Below are 23,244 nucleotides of genomic sequence, written 5' to 3' on the forward strand. Positions count from 1 at the left end.
AACTGTATGGAGGTTCCTCAAAATGTTAATGATAATGCTACCCCATGACCCTGCCATTTCACTACTGGATGAAGTACAAATATACAGATGTAGTGAAAGAAGGGGCACATGCACCCCAATGTTCATAGCAGCAATGTCCACAACGACCAAACTGTGGAAGGACCTGAGATGTCCTTCAACAGATGAATGGATAAAGAAGATATGGTTCATATATACAATGGAATATTACTCAGCCATCAGAAAGGATGAATACCCACTATTTGCATGGACATGGATGGAACTGGAGGGGATTATGTTAAGTGAAATAAGTCAAGCAGAGAAAGAAAAATTTTATATGGCTTCACTCATATGTGGAACATAAGCAATAGCACAGAGTGCCACAGGGGAAGGGAGGGAAAACTGAAGGGGGAGAAATCAGAGAGGGAGACAAACCATGAGACTATGGACTCTTGGAAATAAACTGAGGGTTTCAAAGGGAAGGGGGGTTGGGGATGCGTTAGCTGGGTGATGGGCATTAAAGAGGGCACGTATTGCAATGAGCACTGGGTATTATATGCAAACAATGGATCACGGAACACTACATCAAAAACTAATGAAGTACTGTATGGTGACTAATGTAACATAATGAAAAAAAATTAATAAAAAAATGAAATCTAGGGTTTAAATGCTTTTTTTTAAGTTTTTATTTTAATTTCAGTTAGTTACTGTACAGTGTTATATTAGTTTACAGTTCTCAACACGTCCATGCATCACCTGGAGCTCATCATGATACATGCAATCCTTTATGCCCAACACCTGTTTTTTTAAATTCATTTTATTATGTTATGTTAGTCACCATACATTACCTCATTAGTTTTTGATGTAGTGTTCCATGATTCATTGTTCGTGTATAACACCCAGTGTTCCATACAATATGTGCACTCATTAATACCCATCACCAGGCTAACTCAGCCCCCCAACCCTCTCCCTTCTGGAACCCTCAGTTTGTTTCTCAAAGTCCACAGTCTCTCATGGTTCATCTCCCCCTCTGATTCAACCCTTCATTTTTCCCTTCCTACAATCTTTTTTTTTTTTTTTAACATATACTGTATTATTTGTTTCAGAGGTAGAGGTCTGTGATTCATCAGTCTTACACAATTCACAGTGCTCACCATAGCACATACCCTATCCAATGTCTACCACCCAGGAACCCCATCCCTCCCACCCCCCACCACTCCAGGAAACCTCAGTTTGTTTCCAGAGATTAAGAATTCCTCATATCAGTGAGATCATATGATACATGTCTTTCTCTGACTGACTTATTTCACTCAGCATAATACCCTCCAGTTCCATCCACGTCGTCGCAAATGGCAAGATTTCATTCCTTTTGATGGCTGCATAATATTCCATTGTATATATATACCACCTCTTCTTTATCCATTCATCTGTCGAAGGACATCTTGGCTTTTTCCATAGTTTGGATATTGTGGACATTGCTGTTATAAACATCGGGGTGCACGTACCCCTTCGGATCCCTACATTTGTATCTTTGGGGTAAATACCTAGTAGTGCAATGGCTGGATCATAGGGTAGCTCTATTTTCAACTTTTTGAGGAACCTCCATACTGTTTTCCAGCATGGCTGCACCAGCTTGCATTCCCACCAACAGTGAGGGAGGGTTCCCCTTCCTCTGGATCCTCACCAACATCTGTCATTTCCTGACTTGTTAATTTTAGCCATTCTGACTGGTGTGAGATGGTATCTCATTGAGGTTTTGATTTGGATTTCCCTGATGCCGAGTGATGTTGAGCACTTTTTCATGTGTCTGTTGGCCATTTGGATGTCTTCTTTGAAAAAATGTCTGTTCATGTCTTCTGCCCATTTCTTGATTGGATTATTTGTTCATTGGGTGTTGAGTTTGATAAGTTCTTTATATATTTTGGGTAAAAAAACATTTATTTGATATGTCATTTGCAAATATCTTCTCTCATTCTGTTAGTTGTCTTTTGGTTTTGTTGACTGTTTCCTTTGCTGTGCAGAAGCTTTTTATCTTGATGAAGTCCCAGTAGTTTATTTTTGCCCTTGCTTCCCTTGCCTTTGGCGAAGTTTCTAGGAAGAAGTTGCTGTGGCTGAGGTCGAAGAGATTGCTGCCTGTGTTCTCCTCAAGGATTTTGATGGATTCCTGTCTCACATTGAGGTCTTTCATCCATTTTGAGGCTATTTCTGTGTGTGGTGTAAGGAAATTGTCCAGTTTCATTCTTCTGCATGTGACTGTCCAATTTTCCCAACACCATTTGTTGAAGAGACTGTGTTTTTTCCATTGGACATTCCTCCTGCTTTGTCGAAGATGACAATAGAGTTGAGGGTCCATTTCTGGGCTCTCTGTTCTGTTCCGTTGATCAGTGTATCTGTTTTTGTCCTAGTACCATACTGTCTTGATGGTGACGGCTAGGTAATAGAGCTTGAAGTCTGGAATTGTGATGCCACCAGCTTTGCTTTGCTTTTTCAACATTCCTTTGGCTATTCAGGGTCTTTTCTGCTTCCATAGAAATTTTAGGACTATTTGTTCCATTTCTTTGAAAAAAGTGGATGGTATTTTGATAGGGATTGCATTAAATGTGTAGATTCTCTAGGTAGCATTGACATCGTCACAGTATTTGTTCTTCCAATCCATGAGCATGGAACGTTTTTCCATTTCTTTGTGTCTTCCTCGATTACTTTCATGAATATTCTATAGTTCTCTGAGTACAGATTCTTTGCCTCCTGGGTTAGATTTATTCCTAGGTATCTTATGGTTTTGGGTGCAATTGTAAATGCGATCCACTCCTTAATTTATCTTTCTTCATATCTTTTTGTTGGTGTATAGAAATGCAACAGATTTTTGTGCATAGATCTTATATCCTGCCACTTTACTGAATTCCTGTATGAGTTCTAGCAGTTTTGGGGTGGAGTCTTTTGGGTTTTCCACATAAAGTATCATATCATCTGCGAAGAGTGAGAATTTGACTTCTTCTTTGCCAATTCGGATGCCTTTTATTTCTTTTTGTTGTCTGATTGCTGTGGCTAGAACGTCTAGTACTATGTTCAATAGCAGTGGTGATAGTGGACATTCCTGCCATTTTCCTGACCTTAGGGGGAAAGCTCTCATTTTTTCCCCATTGAAAATGATACTTGCTGTGGATTTTTCATAGATAGCTTTTATGATATTGAGGTATGTACCTTCTATCCCTACACTCTGAAGAGTTTTAATCAACAGAGGATGCTGTACTTTGTCAAATGTTTTTTTCTGCATCTATTAAGAGGATCATATGGTTCTTGTTCTTTCTTTTATTAATGTATTGTATCACATTGATTGATTTGTGGATGTTGAACCAAATTTAGAGCCCAGGAATAAATCCCACTTGGTGGTGGTGAATAATCCTTTTAATGCACTGTTGGATCCTATTGGCTAGTATTTTGGTGAGAATTTTTGCATCCATGGTCATCAAGGATATTGGTCTGTAATTCTTCTTTTTGATGGGGTCTTTGTCTGGTTTTGGGATCAAGGTAATGGTGGCCTCATAAAACGAGTTCAGAAGTTTTCCTTCCATTTTTCTTTTTTGGAACAGTTTCAGAAGAATAGGTATTAATTCTTCTTTAAATGTTTGGTAGAATTCCCCTGGGAAGCCATCTGGCTCTGGGCTTTTGTTAGGAGATTTTTGATGACTGCTTCAATTTCCTTAGTGGTTATAGGTCTGTTCAGGTTTTCTATTTCTTCCTGTTTCAATTTTGGTAGTTATACATCTCTAGGAATGCATCCATTTCTTCCAGATTATCTAGTTTGCTGGCTTATATTTCCTCATAATATGTTCTTATAATTGTTTGTATTTCTTTGGTGTTGCTTGTGATCTCTCCTCTTTCATTCATGATTTCATTTATTTGGGTCGTTTCTCTATTCTTTTTGATAAGTCTGGCCAGGGGTTTATCAATCTTATTAATTCTTTCAAAGAACCAGCTCCTAGTCTCGTTGATCTGTTCTACTGTTCTTTTGGTTTCTATTTCATTGATTTCTGCTCTAATCTTTATTATATCTCTTCTCCTGCTGGGTTTAGGCTTCATTTGCTGTTCTTTCTCCAGCTCCTTTAGGTGTAAGGTTAGGTTGTGTATTTGAGACCTTTATTGTTTGTTGAGAAAGGCTTATATTGCTATATACTTTCCTCCCAGGACAGCCTTTGCTGCACCCAAAAGATTTTGAACAGCTGTGTTTTCATTTTCATTTGTTTCCATGAATTTTTTTAAATTCTTCTTTAATTTCCTGGTGGACTCATTCATTCTTTAGTAGGATGCTCTTTAGCTGCCATGTATTTGAAGTCTTTCCAACTTTCCTCTTGTGATTGAGTTCTAGTTTCAAAGCATTGTGGTCCAAAAATATGCAGGGAATGATCCCAAACTTTTGATACTGGTTGAGATCTGATTTGTGACCTAGGATGTGATCTATTCTGGAGAATGTTCCATGGGCACTAGAGAAGAATGTGTATTCTGTTGCTTGGGGATGGAATCTTCTGAATAGATCTGTGAAGTCCATCTGGTCCAGTGTGTCATTTAAAGTCTTTATTTCCTTGTTGATCTTTTGCTTAGATGATCTGTCCATTTCAGTGAGGGGGGTGTTAAAGTCCCGTACTATTATTGTATTGTTGTCGATGTGTTTCTTTGCTTTTGTTATTAATTGGCTTATATAATTGGCTGTTCCCATGTTAGGGGCATAGATATTTACAATTGTTAGAACTTCTTGTTGGATAGACAATTTCAGTAGGATATAGCGTCCTTCCTCATCTCTTATTACAGTCTTTGGTTTAAAATCTAATTTGTGTGATATAAGGATTGCCACCCCAGCTTTCTTTTGATGTCCATTAGCATGATAAATGGTTTTCCATCCTCTCACTTCCAATCTGGAGGGTCATTGGGTCTAAAATGAGTCTCTTGCAGGCAGCATATCAATGGGTCTTGTTTTTTTATCCAATCTGATACCCTGTGTCTTTTGATTGGAGCATTTAGCTCATTGACATTCAGGGTAACTATTGAAAGATATGAATTTAGTGCCATTTTATTGCCTCTAAGGTGACTGTTACTGTATATTGTCTGTGTTCTTTTCTAGTCTATGTTACTTTTAGGCTCTCTCTTTGCTTAGACGACCCCTTTCAGTATTTCTTGTAGGGCTGGTTTTGTGTTAGCAAATTCTTTTAGTTTTCATTTGTCCTGGAAGCTTTTTATCTCTCCTATTTTCAATGACAGCCTAGCTGATTACAGTATTCTTGGCTGCATATTACTCTCGTTTAGTGCTCTGAATATATCATGCCAGTCGTTTCTGCCTGCCAGGTCTCTGTGGATACGTCTGCTGCCAATCTAATGTTTCTACCATTGTAGCTTACAGATTTTTTGTCCCAAGCTGCTTTCAGGATTTTCTCTTTGTCTCTGAGACTTGTAAGTTTTACTGTTAGATGTTGGGGGGCTGATCTATTTTTATTGATTTTGAGGGGGGTTCTCTGTGCCTCCTGGATTTTGATGCCTGTTTCCTTCCCCAAATTAGGGAAGTTCTCTGCTATAATTTGCTCCAATACACCTTCTGACCCTCTCTCTCTTTCTTCTTCTTCTGGGATCCCAATTATTCTAATATTGTTCTGTCTTATGGTATCACTTATCTCTCGAATTCTACCCTTGTGAACCAGTAGTTGTTTATCTCTCTTTTTCTCAGCTTCTTTATTCTCCATCATTTGGTTTTCTATAACACTAATTCTCTCTTCTGCCTCATTTATCCTAGCAGTTAGAGCCTCCATTTGTCATTGCAAATGGCAAGATCTCATTCCTTTTGATGGCTGCATAATATTCCATTGTATATATATACCACATCTTCTTTATCCATTCATCTGTCGATGGACATCTTGCCTCTTTCCACAGTTTGGCTATTGTGGACATTGCTGCTATAAACATCGGGGTGCACGTACCTTTTCGGATCTCTACTTGTGTATCTTTGGGGTAAATACCCAGTAGTGCAATTGCTGGATCATATGGTAGCTCTATTTTCAACTGTTTGAGGAACCTCCATACTGTTTTCCAGCATGGCTGCACCAGCTTGCATTCCCACCAACAGTGTAGGAGGGTTCCCCTTTCTCCGCATCCCCGCCAACATCTGTCATTTCCTGACTAGTTAATTTTAGCCATTCTGACTGGTGTGAGGTGGTATCTCATTGAGGTTTTGATTTGGATTTCCCTGATGCCGAGTGCTTTTCCTTTTCAAGATTGCTTTGGCTGAGGGAGGGAAAACATGGCGGAAGAGAAGGGGACCTTATTCTAACCCATGCCCAGGATTGAGCTGGATATCTACCAGACCACACTGAACACACACAAAATCAGCCTGAGATGTAAGAAGATAGATCAGGGTTTCTACAAACAGAATATCACAGGTGGTTGGTTTCGAGGTACAAAGTGGGGAGACGTGATTCCCCAGGCAGATATCAGAGGATAAAGGGCAGGTGGACAGAGCCGAGCCATTGGGATCCTACACAACCCATGAGCAATAGCTTCCTGTGCTGGGGACCAGGAACAAACTTGCAGAACAGTAGTGGGGGGAAAGGACGTTAGGGCAGCCCCCCAGGAGGAAACAGGAGCAGCAGGGCTGCGCCTGCAAACTTGGGGCTGCTGGCATTTTTAGAAGCACAAAGGGCAGAGAAGTGCCCCAACCAGGGAGCCAGGACTGAGAGCACTGCTGAGGGGTGCACAACAAAGGACGCTGCAGTTTTTAGCTGCATAGACAGAAACAGGGATAGTATGGCTTGGAGAGCTCACTGAAGAACAGACTGCCATCTCTCTGCTCTGAGGTAGAGGGTTGGAAATGATCTCTTCTGCTCTGACTCTTGGAAGAGACACGGAAAGCCACCAGGAAAAGCCGCCAAAGAACAAAAGCCCCCCAAAAACGGTTATCCTTGAGCCCATCCCCCACCACAGAGGGCAGGGCAACTCTGCCCAAACAGGGTTCTCTGAGTAACAGTGCAGCATGACCCTCCCCCAAAAAACAGGCTGGGAAAACAAGAGGCCAGCAACCCTAAGGATCCTATAAAATAGGTGCATCTTGCTTGGGTTGTGGTCAATAATTTGGATTCTGTACATTCCCTCAACCACCCCTCAACAGAATGCCTAGGAGAAGGAACAACCAAAATAGGAAAGACTCAGACTGTGACCAAGATGTCAGAGATGGAATTCAGGCTAGCAATTGTGAGGATGATAGCTACAATGGAGAAATTGATCAATGGCAACATAGAGTCTCTAAGGGCAGGAATGAAAGCTGAATTGGCAGATCTTAAAAATGCTATCAGTGAGATTCAATCTAATCTAGATAATCTAACATCTAGGGTAAGCGAGGTAGAAGAAGGAATTAGTGATTTAGAAGAGCAATTAATAGACATGGAAGGAAAAGAGGAGGTTAGGGAAAAACAAGGCAGAATCCATGAAAATAGAATCAGAGAAATAAGTGACACCATGAAACGTCCCAGTGTCAGAATTATTGGGATCCCTGAGGGGATGGAGAGAGATAGAGAACTAGAGGATATATTTGAGTAAATCGTGGCTGAGAACTTCAGTAATCTGGGGAATGAAATAAATATTAATGTCCTAGAGGAAGAGAGGACCCTTCCTAAAATCAAGGAAAACAGGCCAACACCCCGGCATGTAATAGTAAAATTCACAAGTCTTGGAACCAAGGAAACCATCTTAAGGGCAGTTAGGGGAAAGAGATTCCTTATGTACAGAGGGAGGAACATCAAAATAATGTCACACTTATCCACAGAGACCTGGCAAGCCATAAAGGACTGGCAAGACACGTTCAGGGTACTAAACAAGAAGAACATGAAGCCAAGAATACTTTATCTGGCAAGGCTTTCATTTAGAATGGATGGAGAGATGCAGAGCTTACACGACAGGCAGAAACTGAAAGAATATGTGACCACTAAGCTGGCCCTGCATGAAATATTAAGGGTAGTTCTATACAAGGAGAAAAACCCCAACAGTGATATAGAACAGAGATGTACAGGTATAATCTATAAAAACAAGGTCTTCAAAGGCAACATGATGACAATAAATTCATATCTTTCAATAATCGTTCTGAACCTGAAAGACCTAAATGCTCTCATAAAATGGCACAGGGTTGCAGATTGGATAAAAAGACAGGACCCATCCATATGCTGTCTACAAGAGACTCATTTTGAAACTGAAGATACATCCAGACTAAAAGTGAAGGGATAGAGATCGATCTTCCATGCCAATGGACCTCAAAAGAAAGCTGGGGTAGCAATTTTTATATCAGAAAAATTAGATTTTAAACTAAATATTGTAATTAGAGAAACAGAAGGACAATATATCATTCTTAAAGAGTCTATCCAACAAGATCTATGAATTGTAAATATCTATGCCCCCAACATGGGGGCAGCAATCTACATAAGCCAACTGTTAACCAAAATAAAGAGTCATATTGATAACAATATGTTAATTGTAGGAGACCTCATTACCTCACCTTCAGGAATAGACAGATCATCTAAGTAGAAAATCAACAAAGAAGCAAGAGCTTTGAATGACAAACTGGACCAGATGGACCTCATAGATATACACAGAATGTTCCACCCTAAAAAAACCAGAATACTCATTCTCGAGGGCACATGGAACTTTCTCTAGAATAGACCACATACTGGGTCAAACATCAGGTCTCAACTGATAACAAGGATTGAGATTACTCCTTGCATATTCTCAGACCATAATGCTTTAAAACTGGAACTCAATCAAAAGAAAAAATTTGGAAGAAATTCAAACATTTGGAAGCTAAAGACCGCTCTGCTCAAGAATTTTTGGGCCAACCAGGAAATCAAAGAACAACTTAAACAATTCATGAAAACCAATGAGAACGAAAACACATCGGTCCAAACCCTATGGGATACTGCAAAGGCGGTCCTAAGGGGGAAATACATAGCCATTCAAGCCTCACTCAAAAAAAAAACAAATAAATCCCGAATTCACCAGCTAACTGTACACCTTAAAGAACTAGAGAAAAAGCAACAAACGATGCCTAAGCCACGCATTAGAAGAGAAATAATAAAGATTAGAGCAGAAATCAATGAATTAGAAACCAGAAACACAGTAGATCAGATCAACAAAACTAGAAGTTGGTTCCTTGAAAGATTAATAAGATCGATAAACCACTGGCCAGACTTATCCAAAAGAAAAGAGAAAGGACCCAAATTAATAAAATTATGAATGCAAGGGGAGAGATCACGAATAACACCAAGGAAATAGAAACAATAATTAGAAATTATTATCAACAACTATATGCCAATGAAATGAGCGACCTAGATGAAATGGATGCCTTCCTGGAGACCTATAAACTACCAAGACTGAAACAGGAAAAAATTGACAAGTTGTATAGACCAATAACCAGTAACGAGATTGAAGCAGTGATCAAAAACCTACCAAAAAACAAGAGGCCAGGGCCTGATGGGTTCCCTTGGGAATTCTACCAAACATTCAAAGAAGAAATTATACCTATTCTACTGACGCTGTTTCAAAAAATAAAAACAGAAGGAAAGCTTCCAGACTCATTTTATGAGGCCAGCATTACCTTAATTCCCCAAACCAGGCAACCCCAACAAAAAGGAGAATTTCAGACCGATATTCCTGATGAATATGGATTCCAAAATCCTCAACAAAATCCTAGCTAATAGGATCCAACAATACATTAAAAAGATCATCCACCACGACAAAGTGGGATTTATCCCTGGGATGCAAGTGTGGTTCAACATTCGCAAATCAATCAATGTGATAGAACACATTAATAAGAGGAGGGTGAAGAACCATATGATCTTCTCAATTGATGCAGAAAAAGCATTTGACAAAATACAACATCCTTTCCTGATTAAAACTCTTCAGAGTATAGGGATAGAGGGAACATTCCTCAAGTTCATAAAATCTATCTATGAAAAACCCACAGCAAAAATCATCTTCAATGGGGAAAAGCGGAAAGCATTTCACTTAAGATCAGGAACACATCAAGGGTGCCCAATCTCGCCACTATTGTTCAACATAGTACTAGAAGTCCTAGCAACAGCAATCAGACAACAAAAAGAAATAAAACATATTCAAATGGCAAAGAAGAAGTCAAACTCTCTCTCTTCTCAGATGACATGAAACTTTATGTGGAAAATCCAAAAGACTCCACCCCTGAATTACTAGAAATCATATAGCAATTCAGTAATGTGGCAGGATACAAAATCAATGACAGAAATCAGTTGCTTTCTTATACACTAGCAATGCAACTGTAGAAAGAGAAATAGAGAAAAGATTCCATTTACAATAAAAACAAAACCGTAAGATACCTCAGAATACACCTCACCAAAGAAGTAAAGGATCTATACTCTAGGAACTACAGAACACTCATGAAAGAAATGGAAGAAGACACAAAAAGATGGAAAAAGATTCCATGATAATGGATTGAAAGAATAAACGTTGTTAAAATGTCTATGCTACCCAGAGCAGTCTATACCTTCAAACCCATCCCAATCAAAATACCAATGACATTTTTCAAAGTGCTGGAACAAACAATCTTAAAATTTGTATGGAATCAGAAAAGACCCCGAAACACCAAGGAAATGTTGAAAAAGAAAAACAAAGCTGGGAACATCACTTTGCCCAATTTCAAGCTATATTACAAAGCTATGATCACCAAGACAGCATGGTACTGGCACAAAAACAGACATATAGACCAATGAAACAGAATAGAGAGCCCAGAAATGGACGTTCAACTCTATGGTCAAATAATCTTTGACAAAGCAGGAAAAAACATGCAATGGAAAAAAGACAGTCTCTTCAATAAATGGTGCTAGGGAAATTGAACAGCCACATGCAGAAGAATGAAACTCAACCATTCTCTAACACAATACACAAAGATAAACTCAAAAAGAATGAAAGACTTCAATGTGAGACAGGAATCAGTCAAAATTCTAGAAGAGAACACAGGCAGTAACATCTTTGACATCGGCCACGGCAACTTCTTTCAAGATTCATCTCCAAAGCCTAGTGAAACAAAAGCAAAAATGAACTTTTGGGACTTCATCAAGATCAAAAACTTCTGCACAGCAAAGGAAACAGTCAACAAAACAGAGAGGCAACCCACAGAATGGGAGAAGATATTTGCAAATGACACTACAGATAAAGAGCTGGTATCCAAGATCTATAAAGAACTTCTCAAACTCAACACCCAAAAAACAAATAATCAAGTCAAAAAATGGGCAGAAGACATGAACAAACACTTTTCCAAAGAAGACAAACAAATGGCTAACAGACACATGAAAAAATATTCATCATCAGTAGCCATCAGGGAATTTCAAATCAAAACCACATCAAGATACCACCTTACACCAGTTAGGATGGCAAAAATGGACAGAGCAAGAAACAACAAATGTGGAGAGGTTGTGGAGAAGGGGAACCCTCTTACAATGTTGGTGAGAATGCAAGTTGGTAGAGCCACTTTGGAAAACAGTGTGGTGGTTCCTCAAAAAATGAAAAATAGAGCTAACCTATGACCCAGCAATTGCACTACTGGGTATTTAACCCAAAGACACAGATGTAGTGACAAGAAGGGCCATATGCACCCCAATGTTCATAACAGCAATGCCCGCAATGACTAAACTGTGGAAAGAGCCGAGATGCCCTTCAACAGATGAATGGATAAAGATGTGGTCCATACACAGAGTGGAATATTACTCAGCCATCAGAAAAGATGAATACCCAACTTTTACATCAACATGGATGGGACTGGAGGAAATCATGCTAAGTGAAATAAGTCAAGCAGAGAAAGTCAATTATCATATGGTTTCACTTATTTGTGAAACATAAGGAATAACATGGAGGACATTAGGAGAAGGAATGGAAAAATGAAGGTGGGAGAAATCAGAGGAAGTGATGAACTATGCGAGATAATGGACCCTGAGAAACCAACTGAGGGTTTTAGAGGGAGGGGGGTAGGGGCATAGGTTAGCCTGGTGAAGGGTATTAAGGAGGGCATGTACTGCATGGAGCACTGGGTGTTACATGAGAACAATGAATCATGGATCACTACATCAAAAACTAATGATGTTTTGTACTGTGACTAACATAACATAATAAAATAAAATTTTTAAAAAATAAATAAAATAAAATGGAAATGGGCTACCAAAAAAAAAAAAAAAAAAGATTTCATTGGCTATTCATGGTTTTCTATGTTTCCATACAAATTTTAGGATTATTTGTTTTATCTTTGTGAAAAATACTATTGGCATTTTGATAGGGATTGCATTAAATGTGGAGATTGCTTTAGGTAGTATAGGCATTTTAATAATATTTGTTCTTAAAAAAGCAATATTTCTGAGAGGGGAAGTATGGCAGAGGAGTAGGGGACCCTATTTCAACTGGTCCCCAGAATTGAGCTGGATATCTACCAGACCACTCTGAGCACCCACGAAACCAGCCTGAGATGTAAGAAGATCTGGATCTCTACAAACAGAATATCGCAGGCAGTTGGTTTTGAGGTACGAAGCGGAGAGCCGTGATTTGGTGGGCAGATATCGGAGGATAAACGGCAGCGGGAGGGAGCCTGGATGTGGGGATCCTACACTGCTGGTGAGTGACAGCCTCGCGCACTCTGGACGGGGCACAGACTCGCAGACCGGTAGCGTCGGGAAAGGACTTTAGGGCAGCCCCCGGGGTGGAAAACGACACCGGCAGCTTCGCCCGCACGTGAACCGCAGCCCCCTGGACAGGAACGCGGAGTGAGGGTCACACGCAGGTGAACTGCAGCCTCTGAGATGGAAACCCGGTGCGCCGGGGTACCGCCGGTGAACTGCAACCCCCGGGGTGGAAACCCCGAGCAGCAGAGTCGCGCGCACGTGTGAACTGGGAGCGGCCGGCAGTTTTAGAAGCACAAAGGGCAGAGACATGCCCCAACCTGGAGGCAGGACTAGGAGCACTGCAGAGGGGCGCACAACCCAGGACGCTGCAGTTTATAGCAGCACGGACAGAAACGGAGACAATGTGGCCTGGAGACCTCACTGAAGAACAGACTGAGGTCTTTCTGCTCTGAGGCAGAGGGTTGGAAATGGTCTCTTCTGCTCTGACTCGCGGAAGACACCCTGAAAGCCGCCAGGGAAAGGCCCCAGAGAACAAAAGCCCCAAATACTGATTCCCACTGAGCCCATCCCCCGCCACAGGGGCGCAGGGCAACTCCACCCAAACAGGGTTGCCTGAGTAACAGCGCGGCAGGCCCCTCCCACAGAAGACAGGCTGGGAAAACAAGAGGCCAGCAACCCTAAGGTCCCAAGAAAACAGGTGCATCTTGCTTGGGTTCTGGTCAATAATTTCGACTCTATACAGTCCTTCAAACACCCATCAACAGAATGACTAAGAGGAGGAGCCCCCAAAACAGAAAAGACTCGGGGATTATAACTTATGCTGCAGATTTACAAATGGATGCAGATATAACCAAGATGTCGGAGATGGAATTCAAGATAGCAATTGTGAAGACAATGGCTAGAATGGAGAAATCAATTAATGGCAACATAGACTCTCTAAGGGCAGAAATGAAAGGTGAATTGGCAGATCTTAAAAATGCTATCAATGAGATCCAATCCAATCTAGATAATCTAACAGCTAGGGTAACTGAGACAGAAGAGAGAATAAGCGACCTGGAAGACAATATAATAGATAAAAAGGGAAAAGAGGAGGTCACGGAAAAACAAATCAGAATCCATGAAAATAGAATCAGAGAAATAAGTGACACCATGAGGCATTCCAATGTCAGAATCATTGGAATCCTGGAGGGAGTGGAGAGAGAGAGAGGACTAGAAGATGTATTTGAGCAAATCGTAGCTGAGAACTTCCCTAATCTGGGGAATGAAACAAACATTCGAGTCCTAGAGGCAGAGAGGACCCCTCATAATATCAAGGAAAACAGACCAACACCCCGGCATGTAATAGTAAAACTTGCAAATCTTAGAACCAAGGAAACCATCTTAAGGGCAGTTAGGGGGAAGAGAGTCCTTACGTACAGAGGGAGGAACATCAGAATAACATCAGACCTATCCACAGAGACCTGGCAAGCCAGAAAGGCCTGGCAAGACATATTCAGGGTACTAAATGAGAAGAACATGCAGCCAAGAATACTTTATCCGGCAAGGCTGTCATTTAGAATGGATGGAGAGATGCAGAGCTTCCACGACCGGCAGAAGATGAAAGAATATGTGACCACTAAGCCGGCCCTGCAAGAAATATTAAGGGGGTTCTATAAAAGGAGAAAGACCCCAAGAGTGATCTACAACAGAAATTTACAGGGACAATCTATAAAAACAACGTCTTCACAGGCAACATGATGACAATTAATTCATATCTTTCAATAATCACTCTCAACGTGAATGGCCTAAATGCTCCCATAAAACGGCACAGGGTTGCAGATTGGATAAACAGACAGGACCCATCCAAATGCTGTCTACAAGAGACTCATTTTGAACCTAAGGATACATCCAGACTGAAAGGGAAGGGATGGAGATCCATCTTCCATGCCAGCGGACCTCAAAAGAAAGCTGGGGTAACAATTCTTATATCAGACAAATTAGAATTTAAACTAAACTTTGTAATAAGAGACACAGAAGGACACTATATCATTCTTTTTTTTTTTTAAGATTTTATTTATTTGACAGAGAGAAAGACAGTCAGAGAGGGAACACAAGCAAGGGGAGTGGGAGAGGGAGAAGCAGGCTTCCCACGGAGCGGGGAGCCCGATGCGGGGCTCGATCCCAGGACTCCGGGATCATGACCTGAGCTGAAGGCAGACGCTTAACGACTGAGACACCCAGGCGCCCCGACACGATATCATTCTTAAAGGGTCTATCCAACAAGAAGATCTAACAAATGTAAATATCTATGCCCCCAACATGGGAGCAGCCATCTACAGAAGCCAACTGTTCACCAAAATAAAGAGTCACATTGATAACAATACGTTAATTGTAGGAGACCTCAATACTCCACTCTCAGCAATGGACAGATCATCTAAGCAGAAAATCAACAAGGAAACAAGAGCTTTGAATGATACATCGGATCAGATGGACCTCATAGATATTTACAGAACATTCCACCCTAAAACAACAGAATACTCATTCTTCTCGAGCGCACATGGAACTTTCTCCAGAATAGACCACATACTGAGTCACAAATCAGGTCTCAACCAATACCAAAAGATTGAGATTATTCCCTGCATATTCTCAGACCACAATGCTCTAAAACTGGAACTCAATCACAAGAAAAAATTGGGCAGAAATTCAAACACTTGGAAGCTAAAGACCACTCTGCTCAAGAATGCTTGGGTCAACCAGGAAATCAAAGAACAACTTAAACAATTCATGGAAATCAATGAGAACAAAAACACATCGGTCCAAAACCTATGGCATACTGCAAAGGCAGTTCTAAGGGGGAAATACATAGCCATCCAAGCCTCACTGAAAAAAATAGAAAAATCCCGAATTCACCAACTAACTCTACACCTTAAAGAACTAGAGAAAAAGCAACAAACAATGCCTAAGCCACGCATTAGAACAGAAATAATTAAAATTAGAGCAGAAATCAATGAATTAGAAACCAGAAACACAGTAGATCACATCAATGAAACTAGAAGTTGGTTCTTTGAAAGAATTAATAAGATTGATAAACCACTGGCCAGACTTCTCCAAAAGAAGAGAGAAAGGACCCAAATTAATAAAATGATGAATGAAAGGGGAGAGATCACGACTAACACCAAGGCAATAGAAACAATTATTAGAAATTATTATCAACAACTATATGCCAAGAAATTGAGCAATCTGGATGAAATGGAGGCCTTCCTGGAAACCTATAAGCTGCCAAGACGGAAACAGGAAGAAATTAAAAACCTGAATAGGCCAATAACCAGTAACGAGATTGAAGCAGTGATCAAAAACCTCCCAAAAAACAAGAGTCCAGGGCCTGATGGATTCCCTGGGGAATTCTACCAAACATTCAAAGAAGAAATAATATCTATTCTACTGAAGCTGTTTCAAAAAATAGAAACAGAAGGAAAGCTTCCAGACTCATTCTATGAGGCCAGCATTACCTTAATCCCCAAACCAGGCAAAGACCCCATCAAAAAGGAGAATTTCAGACCAATATCCCTGATGATTATGGATTCCAAAATCCTCAACAAAATCCTTACTAACAGGATCCAACAATACATTAAAAGGATCATCCACCACGACCAAGTGGGATTTATCCCCGGGATGCAAGGGTGGTTCAACATTCGCAAATCAATCAGTGTGATAGAACACATTAATAAGAGGAGGGTGAAGAACCATATGGTCCTCTCAATTGATGCAGAAAAAGCATTTGACAAAATACATCCTTTCCTGATTAAAACTCTTCAGAGTATAGGGATAGAGGGAACATTCCTCAAGTTCATAAAATGCATGTATGAAAAACCCACAGCGAATATCATCCTCAATGGGGAAAAGCTGAGAGCCTTTCCTTTAAGATCAGGAACACGTCAAGGGTGCCCACTCTCTGCGCTGGTGGTATAGTGGTGAGCATAGCTGCCTTCCAAGGGTGCCCACTCTCACCACTGTTGTTCAACATAGTACTAGAAGTCCTAGCAACTGCAATCAGACAACAAAAAGAAATAAAAGGTATTCAAATTGGAAAAGAAGAAGTCAAACTCTCTCTTTTTGCAGACGACATGACACTTTATGTGGACAACCCAAAAGACTCCACCCCCAAATTACTAGAACTCATCCAGCAATTCAGTAATGTGGCAGGATACAAAATCAATGCACAGAAATCAGTTGCTTTCTTATACACTAACAACGCAACTGTAGAAAGAGAAATTAAAGAAACGATTCCATTTACAATAGCACCAAATACCATATGATACCTTGGAATAAACCTAACCAAAGAGTTAAAGGATCTATACTCTAGGAACTACAAAACACTCATGAAAGAAATGGAAGAAGACACAAAAAGATGGAAAAATATTCCATGCTCATGGATCGGAAGAATAAACATTGTTAAAATGTCTATGCTACCCAGAGCAATCTCTACCTTCAATGCCATCCCGATCAAAATTCCAATGACATTTTTCAACGTGCTGGAACAATCTTAAAATTTGTATGGAATCAGAAAAGACCCCGAATCGCCAAGGAGATGTTGAAAAAGAAAAACAAAGCTGGGGGCATCATGTTGCCTGATTTCAAGCTATATTACAAATCAGTGATCACCAAGACAGCATGGTACTTGAACAAAAACAGACATATAGACAAATGGAACAGAATAGAGAACCCAGATATGGACCCTCAACTCTATGGTCAAATAATCTTTGACAAAGCAGGAAAAAACATGCGATGGAAAAAAGACAGTCTCTTCAATAAATGGTGCTGGGAAAATTGGACAGCCACATGCAGATGAATGAAAGTCGACCATTCTCTAACACCATTCACAAAGATAAACTCAAAGTGGATGAAAGACCTCATTGTGAGACAGGAATCCATCCAAATCCTAGAGGAGAACATAAGCAGTAACCTCTTTGACATCGGCCACAGCAACTTCTTTCAAGATACATCTCCAAAAGGTAGTGAAACAAAAGCAAGAATGATCTTTTGGGACTTCAACAAGATCAAAAGCTTCTGCACAGCAAAGGAAACAGTCAACAAAACAAAGAGGCAACCCACAGAATGGGAGAAGATATTTGCAAATGACACTACAGATAAAGGGCTGGTATCCAAGATCCATAAAGAACTTCTCAAACTCAACACCCAAAAAACAAATAATCAAGTCAAAAAGTGGGCAGAAGAGATGAACAGACACTTCTCTGAAGAAGACATACAAATGGCTAACAGACACATGAAAAAGTGTTCATCATCTTTAGCCATCAGGGAAATCCAAATCAAAACCACACTGAGATACCACCTTACACCAGTTAGAATGGCAAAAATGGACAGGGCAAGAAACAACAAATGTTGGAGAGGTTGTGGAGAAAGGGGAACCCTCTTACACTGTTGGTGGGAATGCAAGTTGGTAGAGCCACTTTGGAAAACAGTGTGGAGGTGCCTCAAAAATTTAAAAATAGAGCTACCCTATGACCCAGCAATTGCACTCTTGGGTATTTACCCCAAAGACACAGATGTAGTGAAAAGAAGGGCCATATGCACCCCAATGTTCATAGCAGCAATGTCCACAGTAGCCAAACTGTGGAAAGAGATGAGATGCCCTTCAACAGATGAATGGATAAAGAAGATGTGGTCCATATATACAATGGAATATTACTTAGCCTTCAGAAAAGATGAACACCCAACTTTTACATCAACATGGATGGGACTGGAGGAGATTATGCTAAGTGAAATAAGTCAAGCAGAGAAAGTCAATTATCATATGATTTCCCTTATTTGTGGAACATAAGGAATAACATGGAGGACATTAGGAAGGAAGGGAAAAATGAGGGTGGGGGATTTGGAGGGAGAGATGAACCATGAAAGACTATGGACCTGAGAAACAAACAGGGTTTTAGAGGGGAGGGGGGATTGGTTAGCCCCGTGATGGGTATTAAGGAGGGCAGGTACTGCATGGAGCACTGGGTGTTATACGATAACAATGGATCGTTGATCACTACATCAAAAACCAATGATGTATTGTATGGTGACTAACATAACATAATAAAATTTAAAAAAAAGCAATATTTCTTATTCCAATCCATGAGCATGGAATGTCTTTCCATTTCTTTGTGTTATCCTCAATTTCCTTCAACAGTGTTTTAATGGTTTTCGGAGTACAGATTTTTCACCTCTTTGATTAGGTTTATTCCTAGATAACTTATTGTTTTTGGTGCAATTATAAATGAGATTAATTCCTTAAGTTCTCTTTCTGTCACTTCATTACTGGTGTGTAGAAATGTAACAGATTTCTGCATATTGATTTTGTATCCTCCAACTTTACTGAATACATATATCAGTTCTAGCTATTTTTTGCAGGGTCTTTAGGGTTTTTTATATAGAGTATCATGGCATCTGCAAATAGTGAATGTTTGACTTCTTCCTTACTGATTTGGATGCCTTTTATTTCTTTTTGTTGTGTGATTTTGGTGGCTAGGACTTCCAGTACTATGTTGAATAAAAGTGGTGAGAGTGGACATCCTCGTCCTTTTTGTGACCTTAGGGGAAATGTTCTCAGTTTTTCTATGGACTTAAATGTAATCACATTGTTAAAATTCCTTCACATCAAAATCTGGACTCCTGTTTGACAAAATAATTGGGTACCATAGCCCAGGAAGTTGACACATAAAATTAACTATTACAGTGGATAAACAGAAGAGTGGTTTGAGAAGGGGTGTTGTTGTATAGGTGAACAGAAGGGCAGTTTTTAGGATAATGAAACCATCCTGTGTGATACCATAATAATGGTGTTATGGGCTGAATTTTGTCCTGCTCAAAATTCATATGTTGAAGTCCTAACCCCCAATGTGACTACTTTGGAGACAGGACCTATAAGGAGGTAATTAAGGTTAAATGAGGTCATAAGGGTGGGACCCTAATCCAATAAGACTGATGTTCTAAGAAGAAGAGACACCAAAAGCTTTCATTCTTTCTCTCTCTCTCTTGCTCTCTCTCACTCTTGCTCTTGTTCTTACTCTCATTTGTTCTCTCTCTCTCTCCTTCTTCAAGAGTGCACAGAGAAAAGGCCATGTGAGAACATAATAAGAAGGAAGAGAGGTATCACCAAAAACTAACCCTAACAGTATTTTGATTTGAGGCTTTTAGCCTCTAGAACTATGAGAAAATAGATTTCTGTTGTTTTAGCCACCCTATATATGATGTTTTTTTAAAAGATTTTATTCACTTATTTGAGAGAGAGAGCATGAGCGGGGGCGGGGCAGAGGGAGAGGGAGAAGCAGACTCCCCACTGAGCAGGGAGCCCCAATGAAGGGCTTGATCCCAGGACCCTGGAATCAGGACCTGAGCCAAAGGCAGATGCTTAACCAACTGAACCACCCAGGCATTCCCAATATATGATGTTTTGTTATGGATGCCCAAGTAGACTAATATAGGTGGATATATGATATATGTATTTGTCAAAATCCACCGAACTTTATAGAGTATCAAAAGTAAACCGTATACAAATTTAAAAAGAATAATTTAGAATGTAAAGGATACCAGGATGTTATGTAGACTGTAACACAAAAATCAAACTGTGTTTACAAATGTATTAAATAATACACTGAAGGTGATGAGGAGAAAAGTTGCTCACCTAATTAACTTTTGAGATAAGTAGAACCTGCAACACTAAAGGCAGATGGAACTATACTGTATTCTGGTTTGATAAAGTAATTTCCTACAAAGGTTTAGGCTTAGCAAATCTGAAATTGATATATACGTGTATTAGAATTGAGTAATTCAGAAATGATTAGGTGGATGTTGGGAGCCAAATTTCTCACATTTAGAGTGAGAAGTTACAGACAAGCAAGGGTAGACTAATCCACATGGTAATTGTTTTGATTTGAAGGCACTGGTATGAGTTCATGTTTAGCTTAATATAAGTACAGGAGGTTATATATAGATATTTTTATAGCTATGTGTATATAATCACAAATTAGTATACACACATACGTCTTCCTTCTCTGTCAGCTGAGAGAGCCTAGAAGAAATGACACTCTAGCAGCAATGAGCACATCTATTACCCAGATCTCATTTCTAATGTTCTTTTTCAATAAAAGGAACCAGGGCCCCTTTGAGGAATTTCTGATACCAGGATTAAGGCATAAAATATATAAGATAAGCCTGGAGCATCTTATAGTGCCAGAAAGTAAAGAGTTGCTCAGAAACAAAATCCAAAGTGATGGGGTATGTTAACAAAACATAGGAGCTAACTGAAGAACTCTTGATGGCCAAAGCTAGAACTATTAGAGCAACAAAATAAATAACACAGTATTGGATTTTCCCAAAGTATAAAATAAATATCCATGAACCTATACTGATATAAACAAATGATTAAATAAATAAATGATTAAATAAATGAATGAATAAATAAATAAGGAAGAACAGACAAATCTCCCATGCAAAAGAACTCAAAACAATGTATATATCTTAATAATACAGGGGCGCCTGGGTGGCTCATTTGGTTGAGTCTGCCTTCAGCTGGGGTTGTGATCTTGGGGTCCTGGGATCGAGCCCCACATTGGGCTCCCTGCGAGGAGTCTGCTTTCCCCTCTCCCTCTGCTCCTCCCCACTGCTCATGCTCACTCTCTGTCTCTCTCAAATAAATAAATAAATAATCTTTTTAAAAAGTCCAAATAATGTCTGTAGATGAAAGAGGTGGACCACAACTTCCACTCCTTAACTACAGACTATAGATAGTGACTTCCTTTAAAGAGTATGGGGAGAAAAAGTTTAACTGCACAGTCGAGTAACTGGATGAACACTACTTCCGCTAGGTAATGAAGGTTAACATCAACAGTGATAAGTCTTCTAGATAGTATGTACCCTTGATATGATGTGATGAGAATAGAAATTTACCTTTATATTCTTGCTACTGAAAATCCATGGCCCAAGATTTAATCATTAAGAAAACATCAGACAAATCACAATTTTGGGACATTCTACAAAATATCCAACAAGTACTCCTCAAAACTTTCAAGATCATCAAAAGAAAGAAAGTCTAAGAAAATGTCACAGCCAAGAGGAGGCTTAGGCAACTAAATGAAATGTGGCATCCTGGATGGGATCCTGAAACAGAGAAAGGACATTGGGTAAAAACTGAAAAAATGTGAATAAAGTATGGATTTGGTTAAAAATAATGTATCAATATTTGTTTTTTAATTGTGACAAATATACCATACTGATGTAAAATGTTAATTAGAGGGGGAATTGGATGCATGGGAATTCTCTGTATAATCTTTGCAATTTTCTGGAAATCTAAAACTATTCTAAAATAAAGGAGCTTATTTTTAAAATACTTCATTAGTGTTGAGAAAGTGATTGACTCTAATGAGTGGGTAACAAATTCTTTTGCAAGTCAGGTGGTTTACAATTTGAAAGAAATTTTTATGAAAGATTACTAAGTATTTTTGTGCCATTACTAAGTGTTTATGGTTTGGAATTTAGAGAATTGAGTGATATTGTTATGTAAAAATTCCTTCCAGTAACATCTACATATTTATGTGAAGAAGTATTTTCTTTCTTTTTTTTTTTTTTAAGATTTTATTTATTTATTTGACAGAGAGAGACATAGCGAGAGCAGGAACACAAGCAGGGGGAGTGGGAGAGGGAGAAGCAGGCTTCCCGCGGAGCAGGGAGCCCGATGTGGGACTCGATCCCAGGACCCCGGGATCATGACCTGAGCCGAAGGCAGACGCTTAATGACTGAGCCACCCAGGCGCCCGAAGAAGTATTTTCTGCACTTACACCCATACAAATGAGAAATAGAGCTGGTATTGGTTCTGAATTCTTTCTCATTCTAGCAATAAATATTCATTAAGGCACATATGAACATAATAGTGGGGGGAGGGGAAAGAAGCACAAACTGCATCAAGATGCATTTCCAGGGGCCCCTGGGTGATTCAGTGTGTTGGACGTCTGCCTTCAGCTCAGGTCCTGGGATGGACCAGGCTCCCTGCTCAGTGGGGAGTCTGCTTCTCTCTCTCCCTCTGCCTCTGCACCTAACCCCATTCTTGCTATCTCTCTCTCTCTCAAGTAAATAAAAAAAAGTTTAAAAAAAGAAGAAAAGATGCATTTCCACTAAAGTTTTATTTTTTATGTTTCAAAACATATATTTATAATATATTTATACCATTACAAGCATTTGCATACCAATACTAATTTTAATAATTGAATCCATAAGAAAAAATTTAACTGTGGGGCGCCTGGGTGGCTCAGTCGTTAAGCGTCTGCCTTTGGCTCAGGTCATGATCAGGGTCCTGGGATCGAGCCCCGCATTGGGCTCCCTGCTCCGCGGGGAAGCCTGCTTCTTCCTCTCCTACTCCCCCTGCTTGTGTTCCCTCTCTCACTGTGTCTCTCTCTGTCAAATAAATAAATAAAATCTTAAAAAAAAAAAGAAAAAATTTAACTGTTAGTGCTTTTTGGGAGGAGGGGAAGAAAAAAGAACACATCCAAAATTTAGGGGTTTCTCCATAGACCATACATTCACAAGGGCATTATTTGCTTAACAGTGAGAAAG

The sequence above is a fragment of the Phoca vitulina genome, unplaced genomic scaffold, assembly GCF_004348235.1.
Source record: "Phoca vitulina isolate PV1807 unplaced genomic scaffold, GSC_HSeal_1.0 scaffold124, whole genome shotgun sequence".
Classification (NCBI taxonomy): Eukaryota; Metazoa; Chordata; class Mammalia; order Carnivora; family Phocidae; genus Phoca; species Phoca vitulina.